The sequence below is a fragment of the Lissotriton helveticus genome, chromosome 5_1 (assembly GCF_964261635.1).
Source record: "Lissotriton helveticus chromosome 5_1, aLisHel1.1, whole genome shotgun sequence".
Classification (NCBI taxonomy): Eukaryota; Metazoa; Chordata; class Amphibia; order Caudata; family Salamandridae; genus Lissotriton; species Lissotriton helveticus.
This window is the reverse complement of record NC_136065.1, coordinates 2,029,658,972-2,029,681,701: the sequence shown is the minus strand read 5'-3', so window position 1 is coordinate 2,029,681,701 and position 22,730 is coordinate 2,029,658,972. Positions and strand designations below refer to the sequence as shown.

General features: G+C 50.3%; 1 protein-coding gene across 4 annotated transcripts in view; it reads right to left on the bottom strand.

Annotated features, from left to right (window-relative positions):
• The window catches only part of LOC144756206 (E3 ubiquitin-protein ligase TRIM39-like), a 230,767-nt gene that overhangs the window by 11,372 nt on the left and 196,665 nt on the right, over positions 1 to 22,730 (bottom strand). The window lies entirely within an intron of this gene.

The window sequence follows — 22,730 nt, the reverse complement described above, 5'->3', positions numbered from 1 at the left end:
GGGCATAGGCCTAAATCCATCCTGAGAGGAACAAGGGGGGTGCTCGGTGGTAAACCAACTAGGTTTCGGATAAATTTGTTTTCCACTTTCAGGAGGGCTGATGTTCCAATGTGGCCCCAAAGTTCAGACCCATAAATTACAGCCCCCTTGGCCTGGGATCTATAGATCTGCATTGGTGGGCCGATGGGCCTGATTGTGGATTTGTTGTTTGCCAAGAGCTTCATAATGCCCCCCGATTGTTGCGTCAGTTTGAGTGCTGCCTTCTCTAGATGCGTGTTCCAAGTAAGTTTGTCATTTAGGACAATGCCCAGGTATTCAAAGATTTTCACTCTCTCGAGCCTGATGTGTGCAATGCTGGGGCTAAAGTGGAATTTCTGTGGGGGGTTGAGGACCATGAATTTTGTTTTGATGGCATTAATTTCCAATCCATGGGCCTCACAGAAATCCACGAAGCCATCGAGAATGCGCTGGATGCCCATTGCCGACTTAGATAACAGCAAAGTGTCGTCGGCAAACATGATGGCTGGCACCCTTTTAGCGGCTAGTTTTGGGGCATCAGAATTGGGTACCCCCTCTAGGTGAGATATAACCCCATTGACATAAAGGCAAAACAGGGTCGGTGCAAGCACACAACCCTGTCTTACCCCCCTGCCAACGGGGAACCTCTCAGACAGTGCACCCATCCTGCCACATCTCACCTGGGCAAAGTTAGTGCTGTGGAGGCGGATTAACATTTTTAGCAAGCCTTCAGGAACCCCCAATTTGGCAAGGACCTCCCACAGCTTGTTCCGGGGGACCAGGTCGAACGCTGCCCTCAGGTCCACGAATACAGTGTAGTGTAGCTCCTATTTTCCCAATAGGCTCTGCGCATTGGAATAGTACCTACAGCAGTAAAGGCCTAGGCCAGACGTTAACTAGGTCTACTACTGTCGATACTAGACTTAATTTTTGGGTTTGCCAGCTAAGCTCAGAGTCCGCTAGAAACTTTCTCGAATGTTCAAGGAAGGATTAACTCCCCTGATTAGACAAGAAGGGATTTAGTTTCTGACAACCATAGAACATGACAACTTTGCTCTCCCCTAATCAAGAGTCAATCTCGAGAGTCGTGTGAGCACAAGGCAATTATTTTACTCAGTCAGTACGTGCATTCTTAGTCTCATCAGAATGTAGAGAAAAGGAAGAGACGGGCGTGTTCAATAAAAGATGTTATTTATTGATCAGTCTCTTTTCTCGTACAAGAGAAATGGATCGATATTATTGCAATACTTATAGTTAAGTAAAGTGCATACATTAGAAGCAATAGTATAAAATAATACTGTAAAAACATTGATATGGTTTCTGAGCCATATGATGTTTAAAATGATTAAAATATATTTACATACACATATACATTTTGACTAAACGTACTCAACTGGTGTTTCTAAATACGCCTACCCCGTGTACCTGACCTAAGTCTAATGCGTGGGCGGGAATAGAAAGTTACAGTTTAAGTTAAGTTTGTTTTTGCCAAGTGAATAACTAAAGAATTCTCTAGGAGGGGTTATTCAGTTCTGTACCTGGAATTTAGGATGAATGAGGAATGGTATCTCTTTCTCTGCTCTCGATATTCCAGGCTGCCTGCGAGGGCTGCCCAGAAGCGCCGGTGCTGGGTCTCTCGGCTTGAGATAGCAGCGCGTCTCTCAGCGCGTCAGGAAGGCGGGGCTGCTGCCTGCGGGGTCTGCTTCTGCTCTCGGCTTCGGCAAGTATGGCTGCTCCGTCTTGTCACCACGCGTGTGTTTGCATAGGGCAAGGTCGGCAATATTTATACCTTAAAGGTGCCGAGATTGACGTAAGGATGGACATAGGTACGTCAATAAAGATGTCATACGACTTGCTCGTTAGCACATTCTTTACTAAAGTTCTCTGTGAAATCAAAACAATGGCCGCACGGATTATCCAGGTTGTCATAGGTTTGATTTGTTACGAGAACGTCGTATGCCTTATCAGGGGCTGGAGGAATGTCGCTTGTCTAATTAGATCTCAAGCGTTATGACCTAATCAGATAACACGTTCCTGTGCCGTAGTGTGACTGCGTCAGATAACGGTATCTGCATCATGGGGGTTTTCTTGCCTCATGGGCTGACTGTTAGTTAACTAGCTAGTAAGTTTAACCAGAATAGGGTCAGGAATAGGGGGATCGAATCAGAACCTATAGAAATACACGACAACAGTATAGAGACTGCCACCCTCCAACTGCACCGTTTTCCAATAAATGAGGACAAGCCGAAAGACCTGGTCGATGGTAGAAACCTTCTCCCTGAAACCTGCCTGAAAGGGGCTCAGGATGCTAAAATCCCTGATCCACTCGTGCAGGCGGTTTAACAACAGCTTTGCAAAGAGTTTTTGGGACACGTCAATCAGGCTTATTGGCCTGTAGTTGGTCGGGAGCAGAGGAGACCCCTTCTTAAAAATTGGGACTATCTCAGCCCCCGACCAAGTCGGAGGGATTGGCATGCCTTCCAAAATGGAGTTAAATAGCACCCTGAGGTAGGGAACCCATACCTTTGGCTCGTGTTTGTAAAGGTCGCCTGGAAGCCCGTCCAGGCCCGGCGCCTTGCCAGCCGCCAGTGTCGAAATTGACATGGTGATTTCCTCTATACTAAATTCATCCATGTCAGTTACTCTGTTGTTGGTGGAGTGTAGTACTTTATCAGGTTCGTTCGACACCTGGTCACTGCTATGTGGTTCATATAGACTTTTGAAATGTTCCTCCCAGACAAAGGGTGCTATATTAGCCTCTACAGCTTCAAGTGGTTCAGCCGAGCCGTGCCTAACTATCTGCCAGAAAGTCCGTGCGTCTCGACGCGCAAGGGCAGCTGTCAATTTGAACCAATTCCCCTCATCCCAGTCTATTTTGGCATCACGGAGGGCTAGTTTGTAGGCTAATCGTCTCTCCCGGATTACACTTGTAGTGTCTCGCGCCTTAAGTGATTTTAGTAATGCGGCTTTTGCTGCCCCACAAGAGGCATTGAACCAAGTGGCTCTTTTCAGCTTGGGCCTAGAAGGCCTGGCCACTGGGTTCAGCACCTCTGCGAGGTTAGTGCATAACTCGGAGTGAATTTTACCAAGTTCAATCATTTGTGCCGGCTTATATAAGGGGGGATTAGATGCCCCAGGATTAGCTGTGGAAACGAATTCAGATTCGCTAGCTGAATGGTGCATACAACGCTCTACCTTTTCCAAGGCAGGAACGACCAATGCATAGAGTCTCCCGATGTTACTTTCGTTTTCCAGCAATATGGCCCATTTAATTCTGCGCCTATTGCTGGTTAATGCAAGGTCTGACTGTGGTGCGGAATTATCGTCAACCTTATCTATTTGACCACCGAGAATCTCGAATTTTAATGAGAGCAGATTGTGGTCGCTATCGAGTCTGGGAATTACGCCAAAATCTTTCACTTTCCCCCAATCCCTAGTTGGAACCATTATGTAGTCGATTCGTGACTCATGTCCCAGTCTATTAAAGGTGTTTTTAGGCGGGATATCACTTTTAGTCCTGCCGTTACAAGCCCTCAACGAGTGACTAAGCGTGAGGGACATTATCTGGGTGGCAAGTGGGGACCAGGCCCTAATCGTTGAGTCTGCCAGGGTAGGGATGTTCCACAATTCGTCCTCCTCACTAGATATACCCACCAGATAGTCGGGAGCGGTTCATACTGCTGATTAAAGGCTCCAGCTACAATTAATGAGGAGCAGAGATTAAGTGTGTCGAGGAACTGCGCTAGGTCCTCGACTGGTCCCGAAGTCGCTGCAACCCCCACCGGTCTTGAGTAAATATTAATCAGTGTGACTTTCCCTCCACCTGGCCATTCGAGGGAGACACACTGGAAGTCCGAAGAATTGGTTTCCAAGTGTGTGGCCCTACATCCCAAATGGGACCCAACCCAGGTCGAGAGTCCTCCTGATGGTCGGCCCTTTCCTCCCCATTTTGCTTCGATGTCAAAAGTAGCAAAACCCGGCCGGGAATATTTTTCTCTTGCCCATGTCTCTTGAAAAAGACATACGTCGTACCCTTCAATGAGATCCCCCCAGTCAGGCGTGTCTACTTTGTTAGATAACCCAGCGACATTCCAGGAGAGAATGGAAATTACTCCCGTAGCCTCTGATATACTGTTGGTGGCTAATAACTGGGAACAATCATGTGCGGAGAGTTTGCCATATTGTTTAGGTGGGGGGGTCGTCCAGTGGAACGTTATTCAGTTTAGGGCTGTATGATGTGGGGAGGCTATCTTTATCAATCGTATGGAATTCCGATTTTAATGGCTTTGGTGGGCTGGTATTAAGCCTACCTGGCCCTACTCTAGATTTGTGAGCCATCGCCTGGTTTGATATTGGAGGAAAAGTTAGACCACCCATGTATGCTTTTGGTGGAGTTGGAGTTATTGGTTGACCCGTTGGATGGGACTGGGCGCTTGATGGAGTAGGTGTGGAGGGTACGATGATTAGCGAATGTGGACGTCAATCCACCTCCTTAAGGCACCCGTATCTATTGAAAATCGGTGCCCCATTCCAACCGCCGGGTGCATCCACCCAGTAGTTGCTTTGCCCTCCCCATGTACAGTTCCTCTCCAGGTTCCTTCCCCAATTCCCCCCCTGGGTTGAATGGGGGCGGGGTGGGTAAAAGAAAGTAAGGGGTCTGGCTACTATTGTAGAATTTGAACTATGGTTGGTCCAGGAGTGAATGGCGTGTGCAGTATTTAAATCCTCAAAGGTGACAATCACGCAGTCGCCACTGCTGGACTTGTGCGTGGTGCCTACCCAAGGTACCCTACGCACCATGAGGATTTTACTCCTTAGGTGGGTGGGTATTGGCTTATTGACGTCGAACCAGTGGATCACCTTGTTCTTTAAGGAAGCAAAGTTTTCCTGCTGGTTATGCGTCAATTCTGTGACCCCTGTCAGCACTACAACATAAGAGCTAACCTCAGGGGGGAGATCTACATAGCCCCTTGAACGTATGTAACTAGTACTAGCTCTCTGAGATGTAAGATGGTTAGGGTTCTGGCCATTTAGTCTCGGGTTTAGCTGACCTGTCGAGGATGATACCCTTTGGCCTGGCGTGGCTGGAGGGGGTGGAGGAGGGTTTGCAACCGCCGGTTGAGTGGTGGGCATCATTGCCCTATTAAGAGGGGACATTGGTATTTACCTTGCTCCGAGGTTTTGGAATTGGTTTGGCCTTAGAAGTAACAGTGGGAGTGACAGATGAAGGTACAGCAGGGGAGGGAAGTGGGGTAGCATTGGTGGGTCCCGGTAACTTAGCCTTAGTGGCCGCCAGGGAATTAACAACAGCTGGAATTGCAGGAATGGGGGGTGCTATGAGAGATGAAGTTCCATGATGGCAGGTTAGTTTGTTATTCTGCATGGTAATGGTTGCCATATTTAAAATACTTTTTTTAATTTCCGAAAGCTGTGTTTCTAAATGTGTAAATCTCACTTCCAGGGGGGAAAGAAGTTTTTTAAGTGTTTCCCAAACGATAGACAGAAACTCGACGTCCTTTCCTTTAATGGTACAGAGCGGAGCTCCGGTGGTGTCACTTTCTATCGTGAGATCGTTGTTTTCTTGAGTGACTACCGAGTGTGGAGAAATATTTTCCGGGCTTGTTACCAAGGGAAAGATGGCAGTCTTTGGGGAGGGAGCTAGGGGAGCCTGAGGTGATACCTTAGTAAATAGCTGGGCCTTAGCTATTTTGGCCTTTTTCCTTGAGTATGCCGAGATGTTTTTACGCTTCCTTTTATTATGTAGTCCATTTTGTGGCGTGGGAGATTTTCCGCCTTTTGATAGCGTTGCAGTGTTAATTATTACTTTGGGGAATAGACCCGCCTCGGCTTCCTTCTTTTGCTCAACAGTTTCACCCAAGTTGAGTTGTGGAGAAAGGGTGAATTTTGATGTAGATTCCCCCTGTGGTGAGGGAATACTAGCCGGTTGCGGTTGATGGATGTCGACATGTGTGACGATCAGGGTAGGAGCAGTGCCATGTGGGCGCTCAGGTGTTTTGGCCCATGCAATAGACCCGAGGGAGGATTATTTGGCAGCGGTTAACTCCACAGACAGTCTTCTGGCAGCTTCTAACTCTAAGGAGACCCTGTGTTGCATTTTTGTAATTTCACTGTCGATTGCACTGTGGGTTCTAGTGATAAAGTCATCCAAGGTGCCGTTTTTCAATTTGGATTTGGCCGCTCTGTCTCTGAACTCGCGGGTTGCCATGGCGGTCACAAGAGAGATTCCTCGAAGAGGATAGTAGTGGGGAAGAGCGGTAGGATCAAATGGTCAGGCCCAGTCCAGTCTCTACCTGCCTCTAACGGCCTAAAACGGCCCGCTCTTTGCCCGGTCTTCGCCCCGGGCTGCGTCCCGCGTGCGTCCCGCGGTGCGGTAGGGGCCACTCTTAGTTTATACAAGAAGGCTGGGGGCGTGGCCGCCGGGGGAAGAGGCACCAGCTGTGTGGAACGGAGGCTGCTGGTCCTCGCAGTCCCCCGGTAGGCTCGCCACGCTGTGAAAGACCCGCCGAACTCGACCTGGGAGCGGGATTGCCTTTCCACCGACTGTGGACGCTCACACCAGGGAGGACGAGGTCAGGCTGGAAGTGAGCGGCACCCGCGGAGCGGGTGTCGCGAAAAGTGGCTGCAGAAACGGGAGCAAGCAGCGGGAAATCCACCCACAGGCGAGGAAGGTATGTCCAAGTAACACCCACTCAGACTGGAAGGCACGGCGTTCAAATCGCCGAAGGCTGGGGGCGTGGCCGCCGGGGGAAGAGGCACCAGCTGTGTGGAACTGAGGCTGCTGGTCCTCGCAGTCCCCCGGTAGGCTCGCCACGCTGTGAAAGACCCGCCGAACTCGACCTGGGAGCGGGATTGCCTTTCCACCGACTGTGGACGCTCACACCAGGGAGGACGGGGTCAGGCTGGAAGTGAGCGGCACCCGCGGAGCGGGTGTCGCGAAAAGTGGCTGCAGAAACGGGAGCAAGCAGCGGGAAATCCACCCACAGGCGAAGAAGGTATGTCCAAGTAACACCCACTCAGACTGGAAGGCACGGCGTTCAAATCGCCGAAGGCTGGGGGCGTGGCCGCCGGGGGAAGAGGCACCAGCTGTGTGGAACTGAGGCTGCTGGTCCTCGCAGTCCCCCGGTAGGCTCGCCACGCTGTGAAAGACCCGCCGAACTCGACCTGGGAGCGGGATTGCCTTTCCACCGACTGTGGACGCTCACACCAGGGAGGACGGGGTCAGGCTGGAAGGGAGCGGCACCCGCGGAGCGGGTGTCGCGAAAAGTGGCTGCAGAAACGGGAGAAAGCAGCGGGAAATCCACCCACAGGCGAGGAAGGTATGTCCAAGTAACACCCCTGACTTATCACCCATAGACTCCATGTACAGGCCCCTTTTTTCTAATTGCACGTCACACCCTATTACATGCGTACACGTTTACATACCAATGCCTCCTACGTATATACATGCTACTAATTCCTCTGTTTCTGCGCGCACTCGTCACCCCACATGCAATTTAATGAAGGACACACAGCAGAAAGAGCATAATGTAGACACACAGAAACACCGTTTACATACTGGATTTATAAAACCACCAAAGCGCGTCCGTATCCTCATTAGCTACCAGACCCCAGGCAGACACGATTCACGCTCTTAGATCAGCTTCTCTCTCAGAAGTCAGGCATATTAATGCCAATTTGTGACGCTGTACAAAACAGCCAATAAGCTGACGTGCAGCTAGTGTTTGTGAAATATTTCAATAAAGCGCGCGGAGATGCCTTTGTTATTTTAGGACATAGACTTCTCTACTGTTTGTGTGTAGAGTGCTTTTCAGCTGCGCCATGTTTGACATTTAGAGTTTTGGTTTTCCGTTATAAATATGGGACAGTAAGTACTGGAATCACTTATAAAAAAAATGAATTTTTTAAACTGCGTTCGTCAATCTGCATACCTTTTGGCTACATCAAAAATGTTGTTTTTTGCCCACTTTAAAAGTATATGGAGAAAGTGGCTATCCTTGCACATCATGCCCCCTTAGCCTCACTTGGAGTTATTCAAATTGTTGGCATGTGTCTCTGGCATGGCTCCCTGTTAATTATGTCCTTCACGTTTGCGGTTCATTGTGCAACTTGTAGGACACCCCCGCGCCGCACGGCCACCAGCTGCTGCGTGTGCCCCCTCCGCCTTACTGCCTCGCTGTCCGGCTGCCGCCGCGTGACCACACCCCCTCCTTCGAGCGGCGTGGTCCGTGGTCGCTCCTGGGCGCCGCTTCTCTCCCTGTGCCCTGCTGCCTGTATTGTGAGCTTAGCTTAGGATTGTACTGTTGTATAGTTAGTATTTTTGTCATTTTGTTTATAGTGGTGTCATTGTAGTTTTCGTCCCTCTGTATCCCTCCCCGCTCCCCGCTTCCCGCCACCGCCGCAAACCCCGCCCCTTTTGCCTTCTCTACCCTCCCCGCTCCCGCCTCCCAGCTGCTCCGCCCCCCCGCGCACTTGGCCATATATGGCGACCGTGAGAACGCGCAGCGTTGACGCGCAGCGGGTGCGCCGATTGTGCGCCGAAGGCGCGCCAAAGGTAAGCCCGTCTGCGCCCGTCCGCGCCTGGACCGCGCCCAGCGCCAGGACCCCTGGCCCTCGAAGACCCCGGCCGACCCGCCAGACGTACACCGCCGCAGACCTCAGCGCACTCAACTCCGGTCGACTCCCAGGATGCTACCAAGCCACACCTCGACGCACCCACGGACCCTTCAGCTGCCACGCCTGCAAGTTCACCTGCATCCGGACCTGCATCGCAACAGCACCCGCCAAGTCGAACTCCAGCAGCACCCACCTCAAGTGCATCCTGCTCAACACCCGCTCCGTCCACAGACACGCCATCGAACTCTGGAACCTCCTCGACACCACAGCCCCTGACGTTGCCTTCCTCACGGAGACCTGGATGAACGCCTCCTTAGCTCCCGACATCGCCATCCCAGAGGGCTACAAGATCACCCGGAGGGACCGCACAGCCAACCAGACGGGAGGAGGCATCGCCATCATCCACAGGAACACCATCCGTATCACGACCAGCACCGACAACACCCTTACCACCGCCGAACACCTGCACTTCCAGATCCACACCGACCCAAAGACCACCCTCAGTGGCACTCTGATCTACCGACCTCCAGGACCACGCACCCAATTCAGCGAGGACATCGCCGACTTCGTCAGCCCGCACGCCCTCCCCTCCGCTGACTACATCCTCCTGGGGGACATCAACTTCCACCTGGAGAACAACAACGACCGCAACACCAGCACCCTGCTCGACAACCTCGCCAACCTTGGACTCAAGCAGCTGGTGTCCACCCCCACCCACCTCGCCGGACACACACTCGACGCAGTCTTCTCGTCCAGCAAAGACATCGCCTTCAGCCACGCCACAGAGCTTCTATGGACGGACCACAGCTGCGTCCACTTCACCTTCAAAAGAACGACGACCCACCACCACCAGCAACAGGCTGCCCGCAGAAGCTGGAACAAGATCACAGCCGACCAGCTCACCACCTCCCTGAGCCAGCACCCTCCTGCCAGCACAGCGAACCCCAGCCAGGCCGCCGACGACCTCACGAAGTGGATCAGCAACTGCGCGGACGAGCTCGCCCCGCTGAGGACCCCGCCCAGCAGACCCGGCAGCAAGAAAGCCCCATGGTTCACCGACGAACTCAAGAGCTCCAAGAAGAACTGCCGAGCCCTCGAGAAAGCCTGGAGAAGGGAACCAACACCGGACAACATGACCACCTTCAAGCTTGCCACCCGGAAGCACCACCAGCTGATCCGCGCCGCCAAGAAAACTGCATTCAAAGACCGGCTGGACAACAACGCACACAACTGCAAGGAACTCTTCAACATCGTGAAAGAGCTATCCAACCCCAGCGCAGGAAACAACGACATCACCCCATCGCAAGACCTCTGCGACTCCCTCGCCTCATACTTCCACAACAAGATCGCGGACATACACAACAGCTTCAACAACCAACCAACGCACATCACGACCGAACCACCACCCCCCACCACCACCCTCCGCGCCTGGACTCCGATCAGCACCGAAGACACCGTCCGCACGATGAACTCCATCCACTCCGGATCTCCGACCGACCCTTGCCCCCACCACGTCTTCAACAAGGCCGACGCTGTCATCGCACCCCACCTGCGAGACATCATCAACACATCCTTCGACACCGCCACCTTCCCTGAGAGCTGGAAGCACGCCGAACTCAGCGCGCTACTCAAGAAACCCACAGCGGACCCCACCGAACTCAAGAATTACCGCCCCATCTCGCTCCTCCCGTTTCCAGCCAAAGTCATCGAGAAGACCGTCAACAAGCAGCTGGCCGCCTTCCTCGAGACGAACGGATCCCTCGACCCCTCACAGTCTGGCTTCCGGGCCAACCACAGCACCGAGACCGCCCTCATCGCCGCCACCGATGACATCCGAGCCCTGATGGACAACGGAGAAACAGCGGCCCTCATCCTCCTGGACCTCTCCGCGGCATTCGACACTGTCTGCCACCGCACCCTAGTTCAGCGCCTCAGCAACGTCGGAATCCAGGAGAAGGCTCTGGAATGGATCATCTCCTTCCTCGACGGAAGAACACAGAGAGTCCGCCTACCACCGTACAAGTCAGAGGCCACCGAAGTCATCTGCGGCGTCCCTCAAGGATCCTCGCTGAGCCCCACCCTCTTCAACGTCTACATGAGCCCCCTCGCGGCCATCGCACGCCAACACAACCTGAACATAATCTCCTACGCCGACGACACCCAGCTGATCCTCTCCCTGACCAACGACCCCGCCGCCGCCAGAGCCAACCTGCACGAAGGGATGAAAGAGGTAGCCGAGTGGATGACGACCAGCCGCCTGAAACTGAACTCAGACAAGACGGAGGTCCTCATCCTGGGCTCCTCCCCCTCCGCCTGGGACGACTCCTGGTGGCCTCCAGCCCTGGGCACCGCACCCAAACCGACAGACCACGCACGGAACCTGGGCTTCATCCTGGACTCCTCCCTCTCCATGACCAGACAAGTCAATAACGTCTCCTCGGCTTGCTTCAACATCCTACGCATGCTACGAAAGATCTTCTGGTGGATCCCCACCGAGACCAGGAAGACCGTCACCCAGGCCCTCGTCACCAGCCGACTGGACTACGGCAACGCCCTCTACGCCGGGACCACCGCCAAGCTCCAGAAGAGACTCCAGCGGATCCAGAACGCCTCTGCCAGACTCATCCTCGACATCCCACGAACCAGCCACATCTCCGGACATCTGAGAGACCTGCATTGGCTCCCCGTCAACAAAAGAATCACCTTCCGCCTCCTCACCCACGCACACAAAGCTCTACACGAGCAAGGCCCGAGCTACCTCAACAACCGAATCAACTTCTACGCTCCCAAACGCCACCTCCGATCAGCCAACCACGCCCTCGCCGCCGTCCCCCGCATCCGAAGAGCAACGACAGGAGGAAGGTCCTTCTCCTACCTGGCCGCCAAGACCTGGAACTCCCTCCCGACCGACCTGCGCCTGACCCAAGACCACCTCTCCTTCAGGAAGAAGCTGAAGACCTGGCTGTTCGAGCAGTAACGGCACCCCCCTCCCCCCAGCGCCTTGAGACCCTACGGGTAAGTAGTGCGCTCTATAAATGTCCTTGATTGATTGATTGATACAACTAAGTGTGTGTGAACTTATGAATGCATGGATTGATGAACAGGCTCTCAGCGCAGCACAATACAATCCTGCAAATGAGGCAGGATTGTATTGTTTACAAGCTCAGTGTGCATTTGCAGGTCCGCTCGCATGGCCTTTGGCCAAATGTCTCTTTTTATCCATATCTTTTCTTGTGTGTTACTAGTGATGTTAACACGGATATGTGGATGAATTTAACTGCTTTTTACGTCAATGGGTGTGTCCTGACAAAGCCAAAAGGCCAAAGCTCGTTTTGCTCTCTCCCTGTCTCACCCTCTCTCTTTTTCGCAAACAAGTCCTCCCCCACCCCCCTTGCCCTCCCCACTGTCTCTTTTGCGCGCACCTTTCGCATTTTTGCACGTCAGCCCTTATACATGCGCACACGTTCACATACCACTGCCTCCTACGTATATACATGCTTCTGATTCCTGTGTTTGTGCGCTCTCGCCCCCGCCCCCCTCCGCGCAATGCCAGAGCTTGTTCAAATGGCTCCTTTGCCCGCACTCCCCTCCCTTTTCATCTGCTTAATCAGGCTCCTTTGCTTGTACCTCCCCCTCGCATATCCCCCGCCCTTCTCGTCATCCCTGCTGGCATTTCCCCTCGCTTCTTGTCCAGTCCTTGCCCCCCTTCCAGGAGCTTTGCGCTACATTCTGTCTGGAACAATTAGATGAATCCCATCTTCCTTGCTTTACTATTAAACACTACTATAGTTGGGGAATGTGGCTGTGGGTGTGTGTGTCTGTAGCTCTAGGTGTCTATGTGTGTGGCACTCTGGGTGTGTGTGTGTGTAGCTCTGAGTGTGTGTGTGTCTATGGCTCTAAGTGTGTGTGTGTCTAGGGCTCTGAGTGTGTGTGTCAAGTCAAGTCAAGTCATGAAATTTGTATAGCGCACTACATACCCAGAGGGTTTCAAGGCGCTTAGGAAAGGGGGGAGGATTATTTGTCAAATATCCACGTTTTAAGCTGCTTTCTGAACGCTAGGTGATTCTGGGTGAGGCGAAGGTAAGCGGGGAGTGAGTTCCATGTTTTGGCAGCCAGGTATGAAAAGGATCTGCCTCCCATGGTGGTCTTGTTGATGCGAGGTACAGTGGCGAAGGCTTGGCTGGAAGAGCGAAGTTGGCGGGCGGGGGTGTAGAAGGACAGCCGAGAGTTGAGGCAATCTGGTCCGATGTCGTAGAGCGATTTGTGTGCGTGGGTAAGCAGTCGGAAAGTGATCCTCTTATTGACGGGTAGCCAGTGGAGGTCTCTCAGGTGACCAGAGATGTGTTCGTTGCGTGGGATGTCTAATATGAGCCTGGCTGATGCGTTTTGGATTCGTTGGAGTTTCTTCTGGAGTTTAGCGGTGGTGCCTGCGTAGAGGGTGTTTCCGTAATCCAGTCGGCTCGTGACCAGAGCATGGGTGACTGTTTTCCTTGTTTCGGATGGGATCCAGCGAAATGTTTTTCTGAGCATGCGAAGAATGTTAAAGCAGGAGGAGGATACGGCGCTGACTTGTTTGTTCATTGAAAGTGAGGAATCTAGGATGACGCCTAGGTTCCGTGCGTGGTCTGTCGGGATGGGTGCTTTTCCGAGGGCTTCCGGCCACCAGGAGTCATCCCAAGCCGAGGGGGATGTGCCTAAGATGAGGACTTCTGTTTTGTCTGAGTTCAGTTTCAGGCGGCTTTGTTTCATCCATTCTGCGACTTCTTTCATTCCTTCGTGTAGGTTAGTTTTGGCGGTGCTGGGGTCCCTGGTGAGAGAGAGGATAAGTTGAGTGTCATCCGCGTAGGAGATGATGTTGAGATTGTGTCGGCGAGCGATGGCCGCAAGGGGGCTCATGTAAACGTTGAAGAGGGTAGGGCTGAGTGAGGATCCTTGTGGTACGCCGCAGATGATTTCAGAGGCCTCGGACTTGAATGGTGGGAGGCGGACTCTCTGGGTTCTTCCATTGAGGAACGAGGTGATCCAGTCAAGTGCTTTTCCTTGGATTCCGATGTTGTTGAGGCGTTGTAAAAGGGTGTTGTGGCAGACTGTGTCGAATGCTGCAGAGAGGTCAAGGAGGATGAGGGCGACTGTGTCTCCATTGTCCAGTAGAGTTCGAATGTCGTCTGTTGCTGCGATGAGGGCGGTCTCAGTGCTGTGTTTTGCTCGGAAGCCAGATTGTGAGGGGTCGAGGGATTTGTTGGCTTCGAGGAAGGCGGCGAGCTGGTTGTTGACTGCTTTCTCGATGACTTTGGCCGGGAATGGAAGAAGCGAGATGGGGCGGTAGTTTTTGAGTTCGGTGGGGTCTGCTGTTGGTTTTTTCAGAAGGGCGGTGAGTTCAGCGTGTTTCCAGTCATCCGGGAAGGTGGCGGTGTTGAAGGAGCAGTTGATGACGTCTCGGAGGTGCGGAGCTATGACGGAGTCTGCTTTGTTGAAGATGTGGTGAGGGCATGGGTCTGTGGGGGATCCAGAGTGGATGGAGTTCATCAGGCGGATGGTGTCCTCGGTGGAGATTGGGTTCCAGGCGTTAAGGGTGTTAGCGGGGGGAAGATGGTCTGCAGATGGTAGGGTGGGTTGGCTTCCGGGTTGGTTGTCGAAGCTGTTGTGGATGTCGACAATCTTGTTGTGGAAGAAAGAGGCTAGGGAGTCGCAGAGGGTTTGAGAGGGGGTGATGTCGTTGGAGTTGGCCGAGGGGTTGGAAAATTCCTTGACGATGTTGAATAGTTCCTTGCTGTTGTGGGCGTTGTTGTCAAGTCGATCCTTGAATGATGTTTTCTTGGCTTTTCGGATCAGTTGGTGGTGAGTACGAATGGCGCTTTTGAAGGCATCCTTGTTGCTGGAGGATGGGTCTTTCTTCCAGGTCTTTTCAAGGGAGCGGCACAGTTTCTTGGATTTCTTGAGGTCATCGTTGAACCATGAGGCCTTCTTGTTTCCAAGTTTGTGAAGACGTTTTTTCAGTGGTGCTAAGGTGTCGGCGGTGTTGGATAGCCAAAGGGTGAGGTTGGAGGCGGCTTCGTTGGCATTAGAGGAGAGGGCTGGGGGGTTAAGAAGGAGCGATGAGGAGATCTGGTCGATGGTGATTTTGTTCCAGTTTCTTTGTAGAGTTGGTTGGTGGTGGTTGATGGGTTTTGGTTTGTTGTAGGCGAAGTGAACGCAGCTGTGGTCAGTCCAGAGGAGCTCCGTAGTGTGGCTGAAGGAGACATGATTGCTGGAGGTGAAGATTGGGTCGAGTGTGTGACCTGCGATGTGGGTGGGGGAAGTGACCAGTTGTTTAAGTCCGAGGTTGGCGAGGTTGTCTAAGAGGGTGGCGGTGTTGCGGTCGTTGAGCTTTTCGAGGTGGAAGTTGAGGTCTCCTAGGAGGATGTAGTCTTTGGAGGGGAGCGCGTGTGGGGTGATGAAGTCTGTGATGTCTTCACTGAATTTTGCGCGGGGTCCTGGTGGTCTGTAGAGGAGGGTGCCTCTGAGAGTTGTCTTGGGGTCGATGTGGATCTGGAAGTGAAGGTGTTCGGAGTTAGCGAGGTTGGCGTCGGAGTTGGTGGAAATGCGGATGGATTTCTTATGGACGATAGCGATTCCTCCTCCTGTATGGTCGGTGCGGTCCTTGCGTGTGATCTTATAGTTTTCAGGGATAGCGATGGCGATGTCAGGGGCGGAGGAGGCGTTCATCCATGTTTCCGTTAGGAAGGCGACGTCAGGAGAGATGGTGTCTAGTAGGTTCCAAAGGTCAATGGCGTGCCTGTGGACCGAGCGGGTGTTGAGAAGGATGCATTCTAGGTGGTTGGGGTCGGGAATCTGTGGTGTGGTCGTAGCGGAGATGTTGTCGGTGCCGCTGAATCTGCAGGAGTAGCATGAGAAAGGTCCATGGGTGTGTCCAGGGGCGGCTTGGACGCAGTTGGGGGCGCGGCCGGGGTTGAGGGCTAGGAGGGTGGAGGCATCGTAGGTAATGCGGGAGGGCTGGGCAGCGCGAGGGGCAGGGGGTCTGGCGCTGGGCGCGGTCCAGGCGCGGACGGGCGTAGACGGGCTTACCTTTGGCGCACCTTCGGCGCGGATTGGGCGCGGTCGCTGCGCGTGAACGCTGCGCGCGGGAACTACTGTCATATATGGAGAGTGGAGGGGGAGGGGCGAGGGCGGTTCAGCTGGGAGGCGGGGCGGGCTAAGGAGGACGACAATAACAACAAGATGGAGGCGGAGGGGTCAGACCGGCAAGAGGGCTCGGGGTAAAATGCTATTTATGCACAGAGTCGCGCTAGCAAGACCAAATGTTAATGAGCAAAGCGGCGAAATGATCTAAGCAGTCTGCAACAAAGTAACGTTGTCAATTACACAATGCAGGTCGGCAATTACACTATGTGAATGGGCAGCGCGGTAAATTAAGCAGGCAGGCGGCAATCAGAGCACACAGAAGGCAGTAATAACAGTCAGAGTACAGAGTGAATGAGATGCGCAGCAAAACGATACCACAACAGCAGCAGGGGAGCGACCACTCGGCTTGGGAGCAAGGAGTGAGTCACGGCGCTTCCAGGTCAGGACGCGCTGTTTGTTGATTGTGGGAGGGCGGTTCAGCTGGGAGGCGGGGCGGGCTAAGGAGGACGACAATAACAACAAGATGGAGGCGGAGGGGTCAGACCGGCAAGAGGGCTCGGGGTAAAATGCTATTTATGCACAGAGTCGCGCTAGCAAGACCAAATGTTAATGAGCAAAGCGGCGAAATGATCTAAGCAGTCTGCAACAAAGTAACGTTGTCAATTACACAATGCAGGTCGGCAATTACACTATGTGAATGGGCAGCGCGGTAAATTAAGCAGGCAGGCGGCAATCAGAGCACACAGAAGGCAGTAATAACAGTCAGAGTACAGAGTGAATGAGATGCGCAGCAAAACGATACCACAACAGCAGCAGGGGAGCGACCACTCGGCTTGGGAGCAAGGAGTGTGTGTGTGTGTGGGGCTCTGGGTGTGGGTGTGTGTGTGGTTCTGGGTGACTGTGTGTGTGGCTCTGGGTGACTGTGTGTGTGGCTCTGGGTGACTGTGTGTGTGGCTCTGGGTGACTGTGTGTGTAGCTCTGGGTGTGTGTGTGGCTCTCGTTGTGTGTGTGTGGCTACGAGTGTGTGTGTGGCTCTCGGTGTGCATGTGGATCTGTGTGTGTGTGGCTCTGAGTGTATGTGTGCCTCTGGGTGTGTGAGTGTATGTGTGCCTCTGGGTGTGTGTGTGTGTCTGTGGCTCTGGGTGTGTGTGTCTGTAGCTCTAGGTGTCTATGTGTGTGGCACTCTGGGTGTGTGTGTGTGTAGATCTGACTGTTTGTGTGGCTCTGGGTATGTGTGTGTAGCTATAAGTGTGTGTGTGACTGTGTATATGTGGATCTCTGTATGTGTATAGCTATAAGTGTGTGCGTAGCTCTGGGTTTATGTGTGTAGCTCTGGGTTTATGTGTGTGTGTCTGTAGCTCTGTGTGTGTGTCTGTAGCTCAGGGTGAGTGTGTCTGTAGCTCTACGTGTGTATGTGGCTCTAGGTGTGTGTGTGTGGCTCTAGGTGTGTGTGTCTATAACGCTAAGTGTCTTTGTATGGCTGTGGCTCTGGGTGTGTGGCTCTGGGTGTGCATGTGTATATGTGGTGCTCTAGGTGTGTGTGTGTGTGTGTGGCTCTGGGTGTGTGTGTGGTACTAATTGCTTTCTGCTGAGCTTGTCTAGGTGTGTGTGTGTGTGTGTGTGTAACTCTGTGTGTGTGTCTATGGCTATAAGTGTCTTTGTATGGCTGTGGCTCTGGGTGTGGGTGTGTGTGTGTGTGGCTCTGGGTGTGTGTGTGTATGTGGCGCTCTAGGTGTGGGTGTGTGTGTGGCTCTGGGTGTGTGTGTGTGTGTGGTACTAATTGCTGTCTGCTGAGCTTGTCCGTAGAGTACAATAGGTCTCACAGTTGCGAAAGATTAAGCTAATGACAATGTAAATAACAATAACATTTATTTATCTGTATTCAAAACTAAATCATAAATACAAATTTTAACATTTTCAATGCCAATAGCTCAAACATTTTTCAAAGGCGAAACCATTGCATTGTAAATGCTTGTTTGGTTAGTTTTCATGTAGCTCCTTTTCCTTTCTGATTGTATTTATCCCTTAAAGGTAGTCATACTTGCTTTCCAAGTGCTACAGAGCGTTTTACGGGCACCTTTAAGTAGGCATGGGTGATGCCCTGGATCGGGCATTGTTTTTATCTTTACGATGCTCTGCTTGCCTTTTTCTCCAAGTTGCCTTACGCAGCCGGCCTAAGCAGGGTTGTAGGCGAGAAGCTGTGTTATATAAATGCCTGATGGTTGATCGGACTGGTATCACGCTTTCTTTGGCATGTTTGTTACTTCGCCGGCCCACAGGGTTGTAGGCGCTAACGCTCTGTAAGTTGTCATGTGTATTGCCAATAAAAACTGATTTTATTCTAAAGACAAACAGCTAGATGGGTATGTTCTGTGAAGCAGCGAAAGAAGATTTTTGTGAGAAGGGATTGTGAGTGACAATTGTCCAGTGGAAAAATTGAGCACATTCTTTGATTTCACCACTGGAGCAGGTGAAAAGAGGAGGATTGGTAGGTTCTAATCAATTTGAGACGAAAAAACCCCACACAGGTTTTGCAGTGTAAACTCCTGTGTTGTTTTCATATCCTTTCGAGAGAGAGCGGAGGATGGCAGGGTTCGCGCTAAAATCCAAAGTGCTGCAGCAGTTCTCACCAGGGACTGACTCTTCTTCATCCTTCTTTTGTTGATCCGTCAAATCTGGCCTGGATTCTTGGGTGCCATCTAAATAATCAATTTAGGGACCGGTACGGGGAGTGACAGGTAGTAGCCAATGGGCTACCTACCTTTAGGGTGGCTACACCCTCTACATGACCACTTCCTATGGAAAGTGGGCACAACCCTGACCCTCGAATGCAAATTCCATCCAAAACAACATGGAGGAATCTGAAAAGTGGAATACACATCAGCTAGCCCATCCTAGGAGAGGTGCTGTCTGAATGTGGGTACACCTCCTAATCTTACTAATTTTCCCACCTGTCTTGCCGCCAAAAAGTGGGGTCAGGAGAGGCCCTGGGTTGCATAGCAAAGGTGGCAGGGCCTATGAAGCTTCCTGCTCTAGAATGCCCATCCTGCTACGAGGAAGTATGTACACCTCTGCCCAGAGCAAGCTTTGTTACTGACCTCCGAGAGCAAAGGCTCTCACCCCAGGAGGTCCGAAACCGGTCTATGGCGGTTGGCTGGTTGAGACCAGTCAGTCAACACAGGTTTTCAGGGGTCACCTATAAGGAGTCCTCTGGGTGTATTCCTTAATAAATCAAACACTGGCATCGGTGTGGGATTATTAAGACGAGGTGTTTGGTACAAACACCTTGGGGTACAGTGAAGCCATCATGTAGCTGAGGAACTCATAATAACGAGTGTCCAGCCCATGTACTGCCCTGTGCACTGGCAATATCTAAGGGTGAACTTAGATATTACTGGGATATCAAACAATGTTTAAAAATGAAATAGGGAAATAATAGAATTGATGTATTAGCAATATTATGTGTTCAGAGGAGTTCTGACAACTTTTAGGCACAGTGCCACTGCATCATTCAAATCATGGCCCTATTGTCTGCAAGGTAACTGCACTTCTGATTGCCTGTTTAGTCGTAAAATATAGCAATATTTGGTGTTTAGGGGGGTTCCTAGAGCTTTGGGCACTGATGTCACTGCACCTACTGCACCATTGAGTATCAGAACTCTAGTGCCTGCAAGGTAACTACACCTGTGACTGCTTATTTAGTAGTTAAATATAGCAAATATTTGATGTTTAGAGGATTTCTGCCAACTTTTGGCCCCGGTGCCACTGTACCTGCAGCACCATTAAAATCATGGTCCTAGTGCCTGCTAGATAACTGCCTTTGTTAGTAGTAACATTTAGCAATAATCTGGGTTTAGAGGGGTCCCTAGAGCCTTTTGCCCCAGTGCCACTGCAACTGCTGCAGCATTCAAATCCAGTCCCGTTCAACTGAAATTGTGATTGCTTGTTTAAGAAATAAAAGATCGCAATATTAGGTGTTTAGTGAGGTTCCTGGAGCTTTTGGTCCTGTGTCACTGCATCTGTTGCACTATTGAAATCATGACCTAGTTGGTGTTTGCTAAATAACTGCACTTATGACTGCCTGTTTAGTTATAAAATATAGCAATATTAGGTGGTTCGAGGCGTTCTAACAACTTTTGGGCCAGGTGCTAATACTAACCCTTTTACCTGCAAGATAACTGCACCTGTGACTGCCTGTTTTGTTGTAAAACATAGCACTAATCAGTGTTTAGATGGGTGCCTGGAGCTTTTGGTCTCGGTGCCATTGCACCTTCTGCATTACTGAAATCAGGACTAGTGCTTGCTACATAATTGCACTTGTGACTGCCTGTTTAGTTGTAAAATGTAGCACTACTAGTTGTTTAGAGGAGTTGTGACAACTCTTGGACCCGGTGCCACTGCACCATTTAAATCAAGCCCCTTTCAACTTCAAGGTAACTGCAATTATGACTGCCTGTTTAGTAGTAAAATATAGCAGTAATTGGTGTTTAGAGGAGTTCTGACAACTTTTGGGCCCAGTGCAATTGCAGCTGCTGCAGCATTCACAGCAGGACTTTGTTTTTTTTGTTTAAATCTTTTTTATTGACCTATTCATACAACATGAACAGTGCATCGGCACCCTGTATGGCAACGACAAAGTTATGCAGTTCAGCATACAAACCATCTTATTAACAGGTTAGCTAGCGAACAAATTACTGGTAATAGTTCCAGGAATATTGTCCTTGCAATGACTGAGGTAGTACCATGTTAGGCATTGTGGTATAATACATCATGGTGCGTTACTTAATCAATCTATGGGTGTGGGGTACAACAAAATGAGGACAAAGTAACCAGAGGAAGGACCCGTTGCATCATGTGTTAAAAAGGGACTGCCTTGTTGGAGCCGAATGACAGCCTCTCCGTAGTGTGGAATCATATGTTATGTAAGTGAGGCCAACTCTGTGTGTGAATGCTAAGCGCGGATTCAAATCAGAACCTTGTTGTCTGCAAGATAACTGCACTTGTGACTGGCTGTTTAGCTGTAATTATATGGCAATTTTATGTGTTTAGTGGGGTGCCTAGAGCTGTTGGTCCTGGTGTCACTGCACCTTTGAAATCATGTCCATCTTGTCTGCAAGGTAACTGCACTTGTAACTGCCTGTTTAGTTTTACATTTTAACAATAATCTGGGTTTAGGCTCTGGTGCCATGGCAGCTGCTACACCATTCAAGTTAAGTCCCTTTTAACTACAATATAACAGCAATTTAATAGTCGATTATAGCAATATTATGTGTTTAGAGACGTTCTGACAACTGTTGGGCCCGGTGCTACTACACCTGCTGAACCATTCAAATCATGACCCTGTTGTCTTCAAGATAACTGCATTTGTGGCTGCCTGTTTAGTAGAACAATATAGCATAGCTCTTGCATATTAACTTTTTTTTAACATGCAATGTTTATTACAACATTTAGAATTTGATCCTAATGACCGAATAAATTATGTTGTAAAATCAATCCGATCATGCCTACTAAGTGCAAAGAAAGGTATGACTAGGAAATGCCACACAAGTTCTAAGGCTAAAGCATCTGCTTTACACAACTACGATATAAAAAGCAAGCATTCCAGCATAATGTTATAAGCTGTCTGCCTTTTCAGTGGGAAGGGATATTATCTTGAAAGTGAATGGGGCTTAAACAGTGTGAACAGCTTTAGTAGAAGTATCATAAATGTGTGCAGCCAGGGGAAGTTAACAAAAAACAAGGTTCCACACAGAAGCTAATAAACACGGTAATTCTGCCATGGGAACCGATAAGAGCCCTCTTTTAAGATATATTAAATATAAGAGATTCAACAATTACAGTGCAAGGTTAGGTGAAACCTAAAAAGATGATATTCACATTCTAATAGAAAATGTCAATACTGAGGGTAGTCAACCCCTAAATTCCATGGTCCTATGTGAGGGTTCCATTGGTCAGCTTCCTTTGACAAAAAGAACTAGAAAGAGGTTAGGGAAGGTTTGGAACAAAGTTCCAGATATATCAGCTAAATCAGTTCAACAACCCAGGGACTGATATCCTCTTTTCACACCAAGTGGTCTGACCTTATAACAACAGGATCAAACCTTAATGGGTATAGAGAACCCCCTGGATATAATCAAACAACACAATTGAATCCCCAGCCCAGTCCCCAGTTATCAAGTCTCCCAAACGTTTGTGAAACAGAGATGACAAGCAACAGCGATGTTTGTTATCCACAATGACTGAAACAAGTATAAATAATGGGGTAGTGTATATGCCACATGTTATTCAGAGAACACCTGGGTCTATGTCAGCCAATGGAAATAGTTCTGGAGCTAGTCATAGATCATTTTCCTATAAAGGACATTGGAATGGCTTTTAGCAAGCCCTCTGGTATTGAACCCTGCCTAGCTATATCTAGCCTAGCTATATCTATAACTGTCGAGTTGGAAAATCGATCTTCTCCTGTCTTGAAACTAGTTACATTCCTTATGAATCCAGGGGTATCAATGACAGTTTGAATCTGAGTTCATTCCTAAAACGTGTCTCAACAATTACTGAATTATCATTCATTAAGTCAAAGGACCTTCTATCTGTTTATTCAAACACGGACGCTCAAATTTAGCCCGTGCATCAATTATTACAAACTGGTCTACGAATGAAACAAAAATAAAATTCTTGAATTCAGTTTGTGTTTTATTGAGTGTGTTATTGTGATTAAGAAACACACCCCTAAAAAATATCCCTCTATATTGGAAGTAGTAGTTCCAAACATCGCAAAAAAAGGCGATTTCAAAAAGTCAACGCTATTACTCAGAGGTGCGATTGGGCCACTGAATAACCCAGTTAGTATCACAGTCCTTTCAGTTAGAAAAACATTAAAAGGAGTTCATACCTGTGAATTATTACCTAAAAATCAAATGTCATATGAAGATTGGGCATGGCTCTAAGCAACCCTT